This window comes from Lynx rufus, unplaced genomic scaffold (assembly GCF_022079265.1).
Source record: "Lynx rufus isolate CCGP_SWC_20201006 ecotype Redwood Valley unplaced genomic scaffold, mLynRuf1.p SCAF_7, whole genome shotgun sequence".
NCBI lineage: Eukaryota > Metazoa > Chordata > Mammalia > Carnivora > Felidae > Lynx > Lynx rufus.
In genome coordinates, this window is record NW_025814889.1 from 113,873,686 (window position 1) to 113,893,595 (window position 19,910).

At 42.6% G+C, this 19,910-nt stretch overlaps 1 long non-coding RNA gene across 1 annotated transcript in view; it reads right to left on the reverse strand.

The window, feature by feature from the left end:
- LOC124502434 (uncharacterized) overlaps positions 1–16,828 on the reverse strand; it is a 94,180-nt gene extending 77,352 nt beyond the window's left edge. Inside the window, exon 1 of the long non-coding RNA XR_006959906.1 lies at positions 14,625–16,828. This is a non-coding gene — a long non-coding RNA (uncharacterized LOC124502434). The remainder of the gene's footprint in view (positions 1–14,624) is intronic.
- Positions 16,829–19,910: the final 3,082 nt, after the last annotated feature.

Genomic DNA, 19,910 nt, shown 5'->3' on the forward strand with positions numbered 1-19,910 from the left:
TCCTCTGCGGTGAGGAAGTACACTCGGAGTAGGGATCCATCTCTCCAGTCCTCATAATCCCTCTGAGAATTGTTAGATAGGCCTTTAAAAGCCCCAAATTTGTTTCCCAATAACTGTACCGATTGAAAGGAAGCTGCCTCTATGTTAACGCTGTGTTTCTCGGGCAGATCTTCGGAGTCTGTGGTATGAGGCTGTGGCTGTTCTCTAGCTGAGGGAGCATCGACACAAACCCAGGGTTTTCATGGGGAATAAGGGGATTGTGTAGTCTGGTGTATACGTAATCATCCGGGGAGCTTGCTAAAAATTGCACGGGTGGGGACTGAGAATCTGCATTCCCAATTAGCTCCCAGATGATGCCCCAGGCTGCTGGCTGCAGACCATTTGAGTAGAAGGGCTGTGCACTAGTCAGGGTTCTCCAGAGGAACGGAACCAATAGGATATGTGTCTAGAAGGGTATGATGAGGCATTGGCTCACACAGTTACAGAGGCTGAGAAGTCCCATGATCGGCAGTCTGTGAGCAGGAGATCCAAGAAAGCCTGTGGTATAGCCCAAGGCCAGAAAGCCAGAGAGCCCATGGTGTAGATTCCTGCCTGAGCCTGAAGGCCTAGAAACCAGGAGCGCTGAGGGCAGGAGAGGATTGATGTCTCGGCTTATGCAATCAAGCAGAGGGAGAGTTCAGCCTTCCTCAGCCTTTCTGTTCCATTCAGGCCCTCACCCGATTGGATGATGCCCACACACGTTGAAGGAGGCCATATGCTTTATTCGGTCCACTAATTCAAATGCTAATCTCTTCCAGAATCGCTCTCTTGGATGCACCAAGAAATGTTTCACCAGATATTTGGGAGCCCATGGCCCAGTCAAGTGGATATGTGACATTAACTATCACAGGCTATAATCATGCAGCCTGTGGAGCAAGAAGGTGGTCAATGGTTGGCCAAAAGATTAAAAATAGCAAATATTTATTAAAATAGTTGGGGCGCCTGAGTGGGTCAGTCAGTTAAGTGTCCAACTTCGACTCAGGTCATCATCTCGGGGTTCCTGAGTTCGAGCCCCGCCTTGGGCTCTATGCTGACAGTTCAGAGCCTGGAGCTGCCTCAGATTCTGTGTCTCCCTCTCTCTCTCTCGCCCCTCCCCTACTCATGCTCTGTCTCTCTCTCTCTCTCTCTCAAAAATAAATAATAAAAACATTTTAAAAAATAAATAAAATAAGTGACTACATTCTAGCCACAGCACTAAATGCTCTCCATGGAGTACCTTATTTAATTGTCATGACTGTCTGAGGTAGGTACTATATTATTTTCGTCTTATAGGTGAGGGAATTGAGGAACTGGTTCGGTAATTTATGTGTGATTAAACATCTAGCAAGTGTCAGAACTGAGCAATCTGACTTTAGAGTCTCAACTTGAAACACCATCTCTCACAGTGCAAACCTGGGGCCATCTGTTACTCTGCTAATCCACAGAAGGCAAGGGTCCCGCCATGATTATGATCACTAGGTTTTGGCTTAATGAAACAGGAAGGATGTTGGGGAAGATGGTCTTGGAGTTTCCTCTGAAATGTAAGAGGGCATTTGTGCTTCCTTCCTGGTAGACAGAGGAGAGAGAGAGAACTCTAATGAGGGAAGGAAAACGAGAGCAGTGAGAGAGGGAACAAAGAGAAGTTGGTGAGAAAAGAAAAGACAGAAGTTGGCATCCTCACATTTCAATTTAGAGAAGAGAGAACGCCCACCTAGCAGAATCTTGAAATAAAATTTCCTTAGAAAGCCCCAGAAAAGTTGTATCCTTACAAGTCGAAAGGGTAAGGGGGACTTGTGTTTTCCTCTTATTTCCACAAGCAAAGTTTTGTTGCTTCAAGATTCAGAACCTTGTGATGCTTTCCAACCACCCTCCAAACACTACCGCAGTTCAGATTTCTTCCTCTCTGTGCCAGGAGTGAGAAACGTACTCTGATTCATTTGTTTATTTGCATTTCTTCTGTCCTAGACTGCCATTTTTATTTCTTTACTCATTTTTTTTAATGTTTATTAATTTATTGTGAGAGAGAGCGCACATGAGCAGGGAAGGGGCAGAGAGAGAAAGAGAGAATTCCAAGCAGCCTCTTCACTATCAGCACAGAGCTCGACGAGGGGCTGGAGCTCAGGAACTGTGAGATCGTGACCTGAGCCAAAATCAAGAGTTGGACGCTTCACCGACTGAGCCACCTAGTACTTAAGTAAATAAATGAGGATTTATTTATTTATTTTTGTTTTTTAGGACAACGCCTTAGTTTAAACACACAGCTTGAACTCTGGGTACATTGGAATGCTCTGGTCACTGAACTTATGCGCAACAGTCTTGTCATCATTCCCTTTCCACTACTGGTAATCCCTCAACCCATCAAAAATTCGTTAAAACACCATTCTTCTTATGAAGCCTTCCCTAAATAAACCATTTCACTCTGCGCCTTTATCCTGACACAAGACACTCTGTCTTACTGTTAGATTTTATCAATCCCTTTTCTGCATTGATTATAAACTCCTGGCGGTTATGACTGTGTCTTTATGACCTCTGACTTCTCATTAATGCTGAGCTGAATCCTGCACATTGGTTGATGCTCATAAAATCAGATGTTAATTGCGTCTTTAAAAATAAAGAAAAGGAAAAGAGGTTTAGACACAATGAATGTGTCTGGATCGTCTAAAATAGACCCAAACACAGTTTAAAACAAAGTTTTATAAACCTCAAAGGCCCCTTTCAAGAGATCTCTCCAAATCCAACTTCTTTTACTGATCATATCACTCAAGAACAAGCCATGCTTTTCCCTATTCTTTGGGCACTTTGCATGCATGCGTTTTTACTGTAGAAGAGGGAAGACACCAGGGGCTACATTTACCTTTGAACCCAATTCAAATAAAAACAAACAATAACTGGAATGGAAAAAAAAATTTTTAAGAAGCAAGAAAATGTATACGTTCAGAAAGAGATTTAAAAAACAACAACACAGAAATAGGTTAAATTCTATTTTGTTTGAGTTCGAGATCAGACCTCATACCCAAGATGGAATAAATGCCATGCTGACCTCTGGGGGCTGATTAATTTATTCTCAAGAGGCCTCCATGGGTGCCCTTACAGAAGACCAAGAATGAGTGGCTACCTGCACTCTTCCCTTACAGGATAAGGAAAAGCTTTTGTGATTTCCTTCTTTTCCCCGAACTCCTCGATTATGAATGCTTTCATTTTACACAAATTCTCTATTTCTGCCTTGAGACAACACGAACGAGAGAGAGGGGCTGTGCATGCCATGCCCAGAAAGAGAACCCAGAAAGCCATGACAATTAAAGAGGAAATAAATGTGGATTTCATAAAAAATTCATGGCAATGGTGTACGAGACAAATTTCTTTCTTTGGCCTCTAAAATAACTGTCAGTAAGAAACGACTTGTAGCTGGGTTTACGAAGTAAACATAAAATGTTATTAAAACTTTAGATTCTCAGTGCTCTGTTTGTGTCTTCTTTTCTCTTAGAATGATTTGTTGCAGCTCATCTTTGTTTGTTTGGTTTTAATGAACACAACACAGAAATTCAGATCTTTAGACTAGGTTCCAAGAATCCAGAATCTTAACAGCGAAACAAAACACAACAACAACAAATACTCCCAGCAATTTAGAATATTTCACGGGATGCATACCCAAACATAGTCTCCATTCAGCCAGAGTTTGGGAAGCTGGCACAGACAGGCACAACGAAGCCACAGTTTGCCGCCATCTTTTTTTTTTTTTTTTTAACTAAGCATCAAGATTTCTTACAAGAGAGGGATGTTGTGGTTATCTTATCACTATGGGAGAAAAGGTGGGGTGTTTTTTTTGTTTTTTTTTCTTAATTTCAATCAGTCAAACCCTTCCAGCCTGACCCACTTATTCTTCCTCACACTCAACCTCCTAAGTTTAGGTGCAGGAGAAGGAATCTTACCTACTTCAGACAACAGGTTTTACAAGGGAGAAAACACCAAAGGAAAAACCACCATCCCCCCACAAATCATCGTACATTGACAGCCAAGATTTTACGTTGTGTGTGTTTCCATCTCCCGCACGAAGTTGTCCCTGTTGAGAAGTTCTTAGCGCCTGGCCCCTGAGTTAATGTCCTGAGAGCTTTATTGAATTACTGATTCACATCTAGCATCTTTTGGCCATTAATCACCACTCACAGAGAAAGGCATTGCAGCTCCACCAGGAACAGCTCTCTGGTTCCCGTGATCAGAGAAGAAGGATATTTAAGTGCTACAGAGAGAGAAAATGCTATTTTCCCTCAGATAAAAAGAATGGGGTCAGAAGGCGTTGAGAAGGCATCTAAAAAGAAAATCGGAAGCAAATTCAACACTCAAGATAGATATAAACAACAGATATAAAATAAGCCAGTGCGTAAACGCCAGGCTCTTAAGTACTTCCTAACACGAAGTTTTGTAGCTATTCCTGGAGCCAGACATACACACATGCTCTCATTCAAGACCACAGTAGGGTGGTAAAAATGGCCAGCACTTACTGGGTGGTTATTCCCGTGCCGGGTCCTACATTAACCCCCACACAGCTATTGTCTATCCCATTCAGGATCCCAAACACCCTCTGAGGTGGACTGTCTTATCCCAAACCCCCAGGGCCACTTGCATTTCTGCAATCTAGCATTTCCTCGGATTCTAGGGAGTCAACACGGAGTGTGCACAGCATGGTATGAATCCCTTCCAGTGGGGGCTGGAACTCAGCCGTGTTCATATGGGTGCAGCAAAACGGGCGGACAGATACGGAAGTAGGAGGAAGACTACTTCTTTGGGCCAGGTCTTACTGCCTAAAGTGTTTTTGCCAAATCTAGATTTAAAAAAACAAACAGGGGCACCTGGTGGCGCAGTCGGTTAAGCGTCCGACTTCAGCCAGGTCACGATCTCGCGGTCCGTGAGTTCAAGCCCCGCGTCAGGCTCTGGGCTGATGGCTCAGAGCCTGGAGCCTGTTTCCGATTCTGTGTCTCCCTCTCTCTCTGCCCCTCCCCCGTTCATGCTCTGTCTCTCTCTGTCCCAAAAATAAATAAACGTTGAAAAAAAAATTTTTTTAAAAATAAAATAAAAAAAAATAAAAAAACAAACAAAAAAACCCAAAAACCTGTTCTCAGAGGTTGAATTTCAGAGTTGAAGATCGGATGCATCACCGTCTCCATTGTAGAGGCACAGAAGACGGAACTCAGAGGAGAAAGTGCATCGTCTCTTGGCATGGGAGCAGTGTTTGGGCCAGGTTCAAGGAGGAAATCTCAGACTCCAGAGCCGGTGTCTAAAACCCCCACTCTCTTGCCCCTCAGGCTTTCTTTGGGTGTCTCAGTAAACACAGATGCCTCTGCAGTCTTTCTGCTTGTCCTGAAGACTTAATCTGTCCTCTCATTCCTCATCACTTGCCTTTCTCTGCGACCTCACCTGGAAAATGATTGTAGAGAGGAGAAAAAAAGGAAAACACTGCTTCTCCTTCAGTGAGCAGAAAGAGGCAGCATCAGCCTTGGTCTCCTTATTCCTTTAGGAATTTGAGTCTTGGGGCACCTGAGAGGCTCAGTTGGTTAAGCATTGGATTCTTGATTTGGGCTCAGGTTCCTGAGGGTGAGCCCCGCATCCTGCTCTGTGCTGACAGCCTGCTTATGATACTCTCTCTCTCTCTCTCTCTCTAAAAATAAATAAATAAATATTTAAAAAAAAAAAAGGAAGCTGAAAGAATAGGGAAGGAAAGGTGAGGGGAAGGGAAGGCAGGAGAGAAGAGAGGAAGGAGGGGGAGGGGAGGGAAGTATGGAGAGGGGACAGTGGGAGGTAGGGGAAAGGGAAAGAAAGGAGAGAGAAAGGACCTAGGGCTTGGGATTAGAAATGACTGAAGCATTGAAAACATCCCAATAATTCCAGATGTCTATGTTGCTGCAAGGTCCTTTGTCTTCACACACCTTTGGTAAATTCATCTGGATAAAGGGATGCCTTCTACAAGTGAGTATTTGCCCAAATGAAGATGAGGTCGAGCTACCCGTCTGGGAAGCATGCAAAAAGAACAGCCCACTCCGGCCGGTAAAATGGTCTCTAAATTGACCTAAGCCAGCGGAGACAGGGGTTCAAGGGCAGAGTTCAGAGGAGAGGGTGTTCTCCCCAGTAATGCGCAAAAACCTGAGAATGACACGGGACTATCAGGCCCGCAGAATGGGGGTTTGAACAGCAGAGCCTTTGAGGGCTAGGGTGACCCTAGCTGCAGTCTGCAGGCGGGTTACATCAGGTACCACTCGTCGCAGATGGTCGACCGTCAGCATGCAGACGTCATCGCCTTCAGCATGCTCCTGCCCCTCCTACATCCTAATACGGTCTCGCCCGGGAGAGTAAAGAGTGCATCTGGATCACGCATAACCTGCAATGCCCATGGGACTGTGGTTTGGGACTCTGTCTCACTGCCTATCAAAGCAGGAAAAGGGTTGAGACCCATTGTTCGTGTTCTTAATTTGAAATCCTACTGGCCAAACTTGAGCTTGGTGGCCAAACTAATGCCAGAACACAATGAAGTCCACACGAAGCCAAGTCTCGCCTGGGCGCGGCAGCAACGAAGCAATATCTATAATCCCTCCTTCACACCAGGGCAGCCGCAACCTACCACTGGTGCTCCACACCACTGTCTTGGGGCCAAGGTCAAAACGGGCATTCCATCTGGGTCTAAGTTTAAAAATGGGATTTTAACATCACCCTTCCGTTCTGTAATGCGCCGCTCCGTTGGCTACTTTGTCCCTTCCGACTGTTGGGAGTTTTGGTTCTCCACCACCGGGTGGCTAGGGCCTTGCGGTTTGCCAGTTTCCGACAAGAAGAGAGACCTCACTTCTGATGAGAGGCTGTGGCACCGTAGGTGATCCCGAGCCCTGGGGGATTTGCGACGCTTCCGAGAGAGCCACCCTCCTGGCTCACCAGTTCTGCCAGGTGTGCCCTTCTAAAGCAAAAGGATAAGGTTGGGGGCACCTGGGTGGCTCAGCTGGTTAAGCTTTGGACCTTGGATTTCGGCTCAGGTCGTGGTCTCACTGCTTCGTGAGTTCGAGCCTGCGTGGAGCCTGGAGTTGGGCTCTGTGCTGAGCGCGGAGCCTGCTTGGGATTCTCTCTCTCCCTCTCTCTCTCCCCCTCCCCCTACTCATGCACTCTCTCTCTCTCTCAATCTCTCTCTCTCAAAATAAATAAATTAACTTAAAAGAAAAAAAGATAAGGTTTTAAATGTTATTTACCTAGGGGACATACTTTTCGGGTGTGATGACAGTGGAAAAGGAAATATACATATGTGTTTTTCTTTCTCTGTAACTTTCTTTTATCAAAATCAGTGCCCAGGCATCAGAAGAAACCATATTTTAAATTTTTTTTTCAACGTTTATTTATTTTTGGGACAGAGAGAGACAGAGCATGAACGGGCGAGGGGCAGAGAGAGAGGGAGACACAGAATCGGAAACAGGCTCCAGGCTCTGAGCCATCAGCCCAGAGCCCGACGCGGGGCTCGAACTCACGGACCGCGAGATCGTGACCTGGCTGAAGTCGGACGCTTAACCGACTGCGCCACCCAGGCGCCCCTGAAACCATATTTTAAAATGTTTTTAAAGTGGATCGGCATAGTTCTTTCCCTGCACTAATTTAAGGGCATGCATAGACATAGACGTAATACTCAAATGTACCCATATATACGCAGATTTCCTTTTTCACCATTTCTTAAATTTTACTCTCTTCTTTCCAGTGCTAAATCTACCCATTCCACTCTCCCAGCAAACACATATGTAACCCACCCACTCACCCACCCACACATGAACACAAGTCTTGAGTTTTGTTCCCCTGAAATAAATTTCTAGTGAAATGAAAATTTTCACAGAAAAAAAAAGCTATATTAAGCCAGAGTTGTACCCAAGATACTGAAATATATTTTTACCCTAATAATACCCTAAAACCTCTTAACTAGGAAAAAGTCAACTAATAACTCCATTTCAATTAGCCTTATCAGAACTTTAATTATTGCCTAACACAGTGTTACATCAAATGACTAAGTTTAAAAATAAGCTTGTCCAACCACACATTTAGATGTTTTTATTTTATTCTACACAGTAGAGTGTTTTCCTATCTAAGTTGACAAGTTCAGTGTGAGTAGGAGGAAGGAAGAAAAACAAAGGGACGCTCATTAAGAAATGAAGGCAGGACTTTCCTCCTGAAAACGGAAGGGCAAAAACACACCTTTCAGGGCCAGAGGATCAGAGCCAGCATCCTGGTAACAGAATGAACTTTAATCCACACAGAAGAATCTGAGAAATCTTCTGGGAGAAATGCCACAGATTATTGCCATAAATATTATTAGCAGACTCACAAGGCTATAATCATGATCTGTATCCGTGATACCCAGTTTCAAATTAACATGGTTATTTTACTTGTGTTCCCAAATTTAACATTAGGGAATTCGGGCTGTGGGCCTATCATCATTAGGGCCTATCATCACTATATATATCTCCTCACAGTCTCGCCCTGCCAATTTTGGTCAAATGGCCAGGATTATCTGGCTAATTGGGGGAGCTTTGAGAGGGACTCTTTCTTAAACCCAGAAACTGAGATTTCTGCTTCCTTTTTAGTTTTGCTTGGTTGGACTCTCAGATGATGGAGAATCATAGCTGAGTGATTCGGACTCAACCTTGAAATGCCAAAAGTCCTCATCAAAGTTTTACAGAGCCAAAGGAAGGCTACCCAAACTGGATACAGCAAGCTTCAAACAGTTTGGAAGGGGATAGTCTTACTCCTGGGGCTGGGAGCATGGATGAGGTAGAATCCACAATGAAATTTATTTGAGAAAGCACATTTTCATTCAATTTTGAGAAGGCAAGTGGAACCAGAGAAATCTCCATTTCATATCCTAACACCAGGACATTTACCTGCCAGCACCTTCAAAAGAGCAAGTATTCCATGAGTTTTGAGCAAATGTATGATGATGGCAATATTACCCTTGTTCTTCTCTCATTTCCTCCATAAAACGAAAGGCCATGGGCTTTACATGATAACCAGCCTCGGTACTACGATCTCAGGTTCTGTAAGGAATAGGCATTTTGGATAACTGAATTTTCCAGGTATCCGAACGTCGGCAAGAACACCCTTTCTGTTTTCAATGCTGTCCATCAGCTTGTCTAGCTATACATCAGAACAAAATACTGAGCATCTACATTGTAGATAGGACATCTACATTGCCCAAAACACTGGGCCCCTACCATACCCAACACCAATTCTCATGTCTCATTTCACAACACGGCACCTACATTGTAGATAGAGTTTAAAGAAATCAGTTTTTTTTTTTTAATTCAGGTCTTCTTATCAGTCTATTTAATATGATTGGCAATTCCCTCTAAAATGAAGAGGAGAAAAAAAAAAAAAAAAAAAATATATATATATATATATATATATATATATATATCCAGCTGGGTTTTCTGGTCTGCTGATTCCAAAGGCATACAATAACCAGGAGAGGAAGTAAGGAGTGGTCAGGAAAACAACTGCCAGGAACCAGGTCTGTTGACATTATAATAGAGTCCAAGAAGGCCAAATTACAATTATGTATTTGGGGAGAAAGGAGCCTGGAAGGATTTGGGAATTCATTCAATTGTTTGAATGGAATGTTCTTTTCCAAGATATCTCCGAGGCCGTTTCTCTGGTCTCCTTCAAGTTTCCGCTCAAATACCACCTTATCAATGAGGCCTTCCTTATTTTACTTAAAATAGCAACCTGTGCCCCCCCCCCCCACCACGGCTCCCTATCACACCTTTCTGCTGGGCCCACGCAGTGTTACACAACTGGTACGATGTTCACGGCAACAAGAGAGCAGCTCTGCTCCTTACCACTATCACCATCTGATCTTCTACCTCCTTCCATCTGATCTACCATCGTCTCCCGGCTCGTTCTCCCCCGCTCTCTGGGGAGAGTACGCATTTTTGTCTGGTTCACAGCTGTATCTGCAGGTGCCTAGAACAATGCTGGGCATAGAGCAGATACTCAGCAAAGACTTACAGACACACAGATTAACTAATTTTAGCATCTGCTGAAGCTCTGCTCTAAGAGTTCCAGACTTTAAGGTCTTCCCATCTAATGGGGAAATAAGACACAAATGCAAACAATTGCAATACAATGGGATCAGAAAGCAGTGCACTGGGATGCAATACTAGGGGCTGGTGCTTGACCTAGGACAAACCTGGATTCTAGCCTCGAATGTTCCCATTGCCCTGTGACCTTGGGCAAGCTGTAACACCCACATACCACATTTCTTTGACTCAGAGATGACTAGAGTACCAAAGGTTTACTCTTACAGGTTTGTGATGAGGAGGGGATGCTCACAAGTGCTGAGATTCCGAAATCTACAGGAAGTGCCTGCAGCAGCGGGTCGGAACTTTATAGAAGCAGAGCAGCCGATCAGCAGAGCAGGGTGGCTAAGGCTGTCTGGTGCTACCGGGAAAGCTAATCAGTAAGAGGGCAGAGGCTGAAATAAATAAAATCCTTTCCAACATGCATGTAATGAAGTGCCATATTGAATTTTCCTGTGCTTAATGCATGAAACTTTTTTAAAACGAGGAATGAATCTACTAGGAAAATGAATAGGCAACTGGAGGAGGGGTTTCTCCGACTGGAAATGGGTTATTGACAAATCTCCGGTAACCAAATCTGGCTTTAGCTTTCCTTACATCTCCACTGAGTTGCCATCCTTTCGTAATTGGAGCGTAAGCAGGAAAAGTCCAACTGGTATTGAAATATTAGGTATTATTGTCACTCATCACCATCCCCACCACAACCCACCACTGCTTTGGCAACAGAGGCTTTGTTAAACAGAACATATTGTCCTTCTCCGAAGAAGAGTTAATTTAAGATCTGGTTCCAAATCGGAACACTTAATCTACAGGGAAAATAAGAAGTAAATCCCCTTTTTAATCACTGGTGAATTTCTTCCCTTCCTTCTCTCTCAGTAGATCTCAAACTATTAACAGTCTCTTTAGGACAAATCTTCCCACCCCTGCATTCAATAATCTTTAAAGACAGTGGCACACAGCGGGTTCAGTCAATTTCACAACTGATTGTGCTGTAACTTAGGTGAATATTCTAATTGCTCTTTGGCAACTGGAGTCGAGAATTTTGAGATGGGAGAAAGTGTTCAAGGCTAGCTAGAACTCAGCTATATATATAGGTTTAACACTTGTCTCTTCTTAGCTACAAGATCTACGACAGTGGCATAACCAGGCTAAATGAAACAAGGGGGAGCATTATATAAATTTTGCATCATCACAATCTTTTTCAATTGATCACGATTCTAGAGTTCTGGCCTAATAACAAACACCAAGCACTCCTTAGTAAGCTTGTGAGTCAGTGATAGGGATATGACTCACATTTTACTACTCACTCTAAAAGACTAAAAGCCATAGCAAATTAGGCAGGGATGTACAATATTAGTAACCACTAAATCATAACTAGTTGAAAGGCAACGGTTTCTTCTGGTGACAATTTGCTTCATGTTTAAAGTAACCATTACCGCATGTTTAGGGAGCAAAAATAAAGTAGTAAGAAGAGGAGAGGGAAAACAACTCATTTCTACTTTGAGGCCTGGCTCCCCAAACATATTTCTTAACCAAATCTTAACTGTCCCCAAAGGGAATTTTCTGGGGTGGTAAAAATGTTCTATCTCTTGATTGGGGTGTGGATTTCATAGGTGTGCAAAATCCACTGAATTCTATACATTTAGTTGTATTACATTTTTACAGCAATTTAAAGAAAAAAGATTTAGGTGGCCCACACCTCGAAAGCTACGTCTAGGAGTTACTTCCACTAGAAATGTAAACTCACAATTAAACTGTTTTTTTTTTTAATTCTATTTAATAAACACTGCAAAAACGGGAAGTGCTATAACAACAGTAACAACAAACCGTGGACAATAATCAAAGATATGTTTGAATTTCAATTGTTCTATTTCATACACCATGAAAGTGCCTCTAATCTAGCAGCTTACGCTAAAAACCAACTTTCTGTGTTAAACCTTTAGAACATGAAAGTCATTACTGTTTGTACCAAAACAAATCATAGCAATCCAGCTATTCTGAAGAAAACACTCTTGAGTTCGGTTTGGGTTCCTTTTGGACTGCAAAAGGTATTCTAACTCCTTGACATGTTTACTAGAAAGTAGATACGTTGCTGGTTGAGCGGCCTTTATTCAAAGAAATAATACTTTAACATGGCCTGTAAAAGCGAGGAGACTGTTCCAGTTGCTGATAGTCTGGGTTTAATTAGTAACTGCACTCTGTTTTACTCTCAAGGGTCACAGTTCAGCCGATAAACTTATCGACCAAATTACATGGTCGCTCTCTACCTACGAAGCCCCACGTGATGTGGCCTCCCTTCCTTAATTCTCCTCCACTCCACTCATCCTGGCCTCTCTCAATCCTTCCCAAGCACCGTTTGCTCTCCTGCCAGACTTTGTGCGCTGTCCCCTGTCCTGCCTTCTTCACGCAAATCCCCACATACCCTACAGACGCAGCTCAGGCAGAGATCCAACATGGTGGGGGACCTGAAGTTCCCTCATCCCTCAAACACAGCAGTCTTGAGGACAGAGGACTTTGAATTCCAAGAGTCCGGCTGCAGAGTGACAGAGATGTCTCCAGGGGCCCAAGGGGACAACCTGGTGGGTCAATGGGCTACTTCAACAAACAAATCAAAGCAAACCTGGTGGAGGGTCCAAAACATCGCTAGGAGTAGGGGGATAAAGCAACCAGAGTCCCAACAACCGAGAGCACATAACGCACTCCGAAGAACACCTCCTGAAGGGCCAGGCCCTGGACAGAGTATGACCCTCCTTTAACATAGCAGTGCTCACAGGTGCAGAGCACGCAACAAGCTTTTAAAACACATAAGGGACAGAAAACCAGCCAAAAGGACGAAACGGAAGACTTCTCCTCGAAAGAAATTCCAGGAAGAAATGACAGCTAAAGAATTGCTCAAAACAGACACAAACAATACAACTGAACAAGAATTTAGACTAATAGTCAATAAGATTAATCGCTGGGCTTGAGAAAGGCATAGAAGACAGCAGAGAACCTATTGCTGTGGAGATGAAGGAACTAAAACATAGTCATGACGAATTAAGAAACGCTGTAGATGAGGTGCAACATAAACCAGATGCGGTGACAGCGAGGACTGATGAGGCAGAGGGGAGAATAAGTGAAAAAGAAGATAAAATTGCGGAAAAAGACGAAACTGAGAAAAAGAGAGATAAAAAACAAATCGTACTGACACAGCTCGGTTCATGTCTTCCTCTGGGAAGAATGAAGGCAGGCGTTGTGTCCATCACTGCGGTTGGGACACCCCACTTCACCTCTTCCTTCCCTTAGTAGATTCCAGTGTTTCTATTTGTTTGGGGACTTCTCTCTGCTGCTAGGCTCGAAGCCCCTTGAAGGCAGACGCGATGACTATTTGTGAGTCCTTGGGATAGTACATGGCACACAGAGGGACTCAATGAGTATTTAATGAATGTGGTAGATACGGGACAAAACGGTCATATTCTAACCATCAGAAAGGACCCAGGAGGCGTGCCTGGGTAGCTCAGTTGTTTGAGGGTCCAAGTCTTGGTTTCAACTCAGGTGGTGCCCTCAGGGCTGTTAAGATCAATGCCCCCCCCCCCCCCCCCCCCCCCCCCCGTCAGGCCCTGTGCTGACAACGCAGAGCTGGCTTGGGATTCTCTCTCCTCCCCTCCATCTCTCTCAAAAATAAATGAACATTAAAAAAAAACAAAAAAAAAAAAAAGGAAGGATCCCAAGAGGGATCCCTTGGACAGGGGAATGGGGGAAATGCAAGAAGCTGAAAGTTAGGAGAAGAGAGCCTGTGTGTGACGCTTCACTATTACATAAGGCCCCACCTCTAACCCTATGACCGGAACTACCCTCTCTCAGGGGATAACTGTTCTAACAACCCTGACTGGCCACCTTAACCCTGTTTTAATTAATTCCAAACTCTTGTTCTTCCATCACCATCTTAAACACTGTAGGAACACCTTGACTAATTTTTAAGGCTACCCACAACTCCAAGCAGGCCTGAAGCTCACAGGGGCAGTAAAATGCAAGACTTCTGAAGGGGCCAAAGGAACTTTGCCTGGAAGTCTCTTGAGGTTCTTTTAAGAATAGGGCTCTTTGTTTCCTATACTATTGCAAAATAAATCAGCAAGCCATCCGGCTGGCTGAGTACCTACTTCATTAAGGCACGCAGTCATGCTATACAACCCAGCAGCAAGCTCCTCAATGAAGGTTATCTTCGCCAGAGAAAGGGACCGGGGTTTAAACTAAAAAGAACGCGTGGTCGCTGGTTCACTCGTGACTGACTAGAACAAGCCGATGACGTTATCAGTGATTCAAGCAAACGTTGCATCCGGTTACACCACAAGAAGCAACTCAAACCCAAACTGGTCACTTACAAAAAGGCTGCTTTTCCTGGGAGTGGAGGAAGTACTCACAGCACTCTAGGTTAAGAAGGGATTGAGAGCCAGCGAGTTCTGTTTGGAAAAAACCACAAAAGCATGGCCAGATACAAATGGCTCGAAGGGCGGCAAACCCTGGGAAAAGTCAACTTACTTCTTAAGGCGAGGAGGTACAACACTCAAACACGATAACGCCCTCAAGCAGGCACTGCGCGGGGCTGCCTGGCTAGACACATTTGGTAGTGTGGCGGCATCTCTCACTTGAAGGTGTTCAACAGACAAAAGATCCGAAGGAGTCCTTCTTTTCTGTCCTCTACTGGGAAAATAGCTCTGAAAAGCACAATGTTAAGGACCCAGCTCAGCAAAGTCTGTGAAATAAATACGCTCAACACCTGGGTTATCTGTATTTTCACTTTTAAAAAGGACTTCCTTTTTCTTCCCGTATCATTTCAAAATCACAAGTACATTTCTCACAGCTATTGGCCAAAGCGGACTTTCAAGAAACTCCCACCGATCACAGTGACGTCAAATTTTCACGAAACCAAGAAAACCACCTGCTGAATTTGCCTCCATGCTATACTGAAGTATTCAACTCCCCAAAATCCAACCATTCTTTGCTGGATGTTTTCATGTATAACGGACTTATTTTTATCCCATTTTACATACGGAGCGATGGGCTCAGAGAGGCTAATCAAATTGCCCAAAGTCACAAAGTAGTAGCTGGTACAGGCCTGCATTCCAACCCATTCCTCTGAGTCCATGACTAGTATTCTTTATAATAAGTCCCAAATGCCTCCTGAAGAAAGAAGCCTGGTTTTAAGACAGGTTTTTTTGCCTTCTGAGCATGGAAAGCGATGAGGTTCCAAAGGCTGAAAATGATGGCTAACCAGCAATGAGAAATGAAAACCTGCATATTGCAACAATGTGAAACACGGTAAATAAATCATACACCTCAATATACCAATAGTTGAAAGTTCAGGTTCTGGGGTCAAAAAGGCCCGAGTTCAAATTATGAATGAGCTGTTTACTAGCCATTTGACTTTGGGGCAAATTACTTAAACTCCCTAAGCCTCAGCTTTCTAACCACAGAACACGAAGATTAAAAAATACTGACCTACCTACCTGTCAACCTCACCCAGTTGTTGAGAGGTCAACGAAGAACGTACATCAGTAATTTGAAGGCTCACCAGTGTAATTTACAGGAAATACAATTCCATTCAGTCTACGGACTCGAGGGGACAAAACTGTTATAAATCAGGACTGGAAGATACATCTATCCTGTTTACAGTGCCATTGTCAAATCTTACCATTTTAGGTTTATGCCCATTTATAGAATCTTATCAAATAAAGTCCAATTTGCAGTCATCTTTCCCTCCTACAAATTTACAGATTGCTCAGAACCAGAGAGAAAAGATACAGGAGACTTCTGGCTAACCCATAAATGCTAAGGCTAATGTAATCACTGGTGTGCAACTACGTGAACTCAGTTCTTTTACAACCATGCATGCAAATAAAGGAAATGTTACAAGAGCCCTAACGTTTAAAAAGAAAATTTCTAAAAACATAAAATGTGGATCTCAGCACATAGCAGTATATAGTTTAATATAGAGGAGCACATAGACTTTGAATTGGTAGAACACTTAATTTGGGGTTTCTGTTGGCTGTAAAAAATGTCTTAATTTTATAAATATGGACTTAAGAAGCTAAAATTAGACAAGATAACCTTCTTTGAAGTGCTACCAGTTTCTCATTTGAAGCCGTATCACTTAACATAATAATCACAAGTTATTAAGAGAGCAAACCCTCATCTACCTTAGTGATCTAGAGAAAGTATTTTTGATCAGGCACCCCTATCAATGGAATTTTTAGTACATGCCCAATATATTTGTTTACAAAATGTACCATGTGCTTGTGCAAACTCACATGAAAACACACGCAAAAATACTTTAGGAGAATGACATAAAGGTACTTTGGAGATCACCTATTCAGAGAATTATTAAAAGTACATGTGCCCACAGGTGACCATGTCTTCTATTTATTATGATTGAAATAATAATTGTTTGATGTGATAGTCTCCAAATACAGGAATGCAGTTAACTCTACTCTCATTTCCTGCCTGGTGATCTCTGTCCTGATGTTAGATGTCTGGCCTACACTTAATCACCCTTCTATCATCAGAAGGGGGGTCACAAACGGCCTTCACAACTAAAAGGCACGAGGAAAGAGGCTTATAATCAAGCAGTTCCTGACAGCTTCAAAAACATTGTCCCTTTATAAAATACCTAGACAAAGGCACTAAGCATTAGATTTGAATGTCTTTAAAAATGCCTATAGGTACAGGCTTTCTTTAAGCTATCCCACTCCCCACCCCCCACCCCCACCCAGCCCAGTTTCCACTTGGTATGAACCATAAACTTCACTACCACTTCGACCTGCATGTTCACAAAGTGAGCGCAGACTCGGTCCCAGGTTCGTGAATTACAGAATCCCTACAGTCGTGCTTCCCAAACTCTCTGCCAAAAGATGGCTGCACAGACCTCTCGATATTCATCAACATCAAAACGATAAACAGCATGCAAAGGTTCCTATGAAAGTCAGAGGTTGAACTCCAAAATGTTCCTTTTAAGATTATTTAACTACGAGGACAGAAAACACTTACAGAATCGAAAATCCTCAACTGGAAGTGAAATTGGCAGCCTTATCATTTTCTATCGTTTGACACTCTGAACAATATCAAAAGAAACTGGTTAGCTAAGTTAAAACTGTAGTCAAAAAAGCTGGCGTCAATTATATTCCATAAATTGTTGAGGAAATGGTGGCAATCCTATTAATACAACCTAAGGCTTACTTGTTTAGGAGCACCTTAAAACTACAAAGTTTAACATCTTGTTTAACAATGTTTCTTCACTTTAGGCTATTCTCAGAAAAAAAAGCAAGAAAACATATATATGTGTATATATATATATATATATATATATAGCCAGAAACTATAAATCACATATAAATTCCTCTGGCCTTTTTGCAGTAATATGACTTCAGGACTCATTTAAGCAGCTTAGTTTGCTTAGTAGTACAACCTATTTCACTACAAGTTTTTCACCCTGTTATGTTCCAAACATAAAAAATACTGTTATATTTTAGCAGTAGCCACATACGCAGACTGAGATGAAATTAAACTCTCTGCAGTCCCTGTACTTTCAGACAAATAAGAAATACGTTGTTTCAGACAATCCAAAATAAAACTATTGATAACTTCTCCTCATAGCTTATCAATAGCATCTCATCACATTAGCTGAAATAGGGGTGCAAAGGAGAGAGGTATGATTTTCAATATACAATACACTTTTAATCTTTAGTTCTTAAAGATCATAATAGTCAGGAAGACTGCTTTAACATGAAGGCCAATTCCACAATCTGTAACACCCATACAAAACAAAAACTACTTGCGATTTGTGAAGAACGGTGACTTAGGGAAATCATTTATGCAACAGTACCAGAAAGCGATTTTCTAGTGCACTTTCCCGTCTACTACTAATAAAAGAAATATTGTAACTCAAGGCTATGGACATGTGATTCCCATCCCAGACTGAAGGGGAGAAAACAGCCACATTATCCTGCACAAACCAGGGTAATCCTTGCTTCAGCATTATAGAGCAAGACAGTACTTTACACTTGGAGAAGAGGAGATAATTTTAAAACTACCTGTTAAAATTCAGAATAGTGGCACCCGTAACGATACTGCTAATAATCATGAACTCTTGGTGCCAACGGCAGCTAAGGATTTTTGAAAGCAGTCCTCCTTTCTTAACATGACTTAAGGAAGTATCTTCTCACTCAGTGTAAAAGCCTTCTAAATTTTATCAGTATTAAATTTCTTACAAGTACACAGATACAATGACTGCACGTGCAGGTCGGTACACTCCTGCATGTGCATAGAGCAGCACACAAACGTTTTCATCCAAACAGCTAGGCAAAAACAGTCCCCAGAAGCAATGAATGAGAAATTAAAAAGCTCCAGTACCGTAAGCAATTGTCTGGAGAACGTAAGGGTTAAAGTCCCGGGAAACAGCAGGATGCCAGGTCTCAGTGATATTTGCAAGCCTTTTTAAAGAGAAACTTGACAGCTCCTTAAGTGCCAGACATCACCTACATTCTAAAGTGAAATGTTTTTAAGTTCTCTTCCTACCGAATTTCTTTGAAAGTACCGAAAACTCTGATGTCACCATCTCCAAAAATGATTTTCCAGTTGAGAATCGGTTCTATGATCGAAGTTTCAGGTTAGAATATACTCCTAAACTCTCCGGACACTCTGCCTTAGGGTCCAACGGCTTAGTATGCAAAACCTTACCAAGCACCTGGCTTCAAAGGAGTTACCAGAGATGCAGTTGGCAAACAATGCTAATCAGAACTGGGGTGAGACCTGTGGAAGACAACGCTACCGGTTGTATCCTTGTACATTCAAATTTGAAAAACTGGGAGGCTTGTCAAAGAACACGCTGGAAAATAAAACCATAACTGGTAAGGGTATTCCGCGTGCCGTGGTTCTAATGCGAATGACGGGTGAAGTACACAGACATTGTTCGTATTCTAAACACCCGCGTATTCGGCTGTGGATATACTTCTGTGCATCCCCAAATTTGGGACTACTGATTTCAAGTAACCTCAACTGCGGGGTATTTCCAGTGTGATCATGTTTATTACATGCGTATCTCAAAAGCCACTGTTAAGTTAACGGTGTACCGAAAAACTCAACCTTCTCCACTTTCAAAATCCCGTTCAACCAAAGAACTATCAACAAGTTTTTATCACATGGGGTAGTGGAGTAATGTACACTCTGGCAAGGTTTCGTTTAGGTTCTGAGGATTTATCTGAAACAGAAGTCTGAAAATAAGGGATCAAAAACTCACATTTCAACTTTTGAGAATAAAAATTGATAAACGTACCTGTTGTTGAATTCCAGCTTAAGTGATTTTTATGTAAATCTTGCAGCTGATGAAAAGCAAAACACCACCATCTCTGCAGTGATTAGCCTGTTCTTTAAGACTATGGGTCACCTACCCCAGGATTTTCTACTTGAACATGGATTCCATGGGGCAAAATTATTGTTTTTCAAAGGTGGGCCAGAACGGAACATTTATATCTTCACTTCGACAGGGAAGCAATGAGATATAGTCCTCTGAGTATCATTTTTGGTAGATGTTACCTTTGTCTCTTATCCTCATTTCGTGAGATTAGCCTGGTAATGTGTCCATGTTTTGACTTTGGAGATTTAAAAAAAAGTTACCCTGTGTTTCCTCTAACACCTAGACATGTACACTCCCATCAAATGTTTTTCAGCGTGACCAGTGTGCAACTGACATTCACATAGCTTATAGAACCTAAGTCTTCTGAGAAACATATTTCTTTGAGCTGAACCTCTATAATCATGACAAGAGATTGA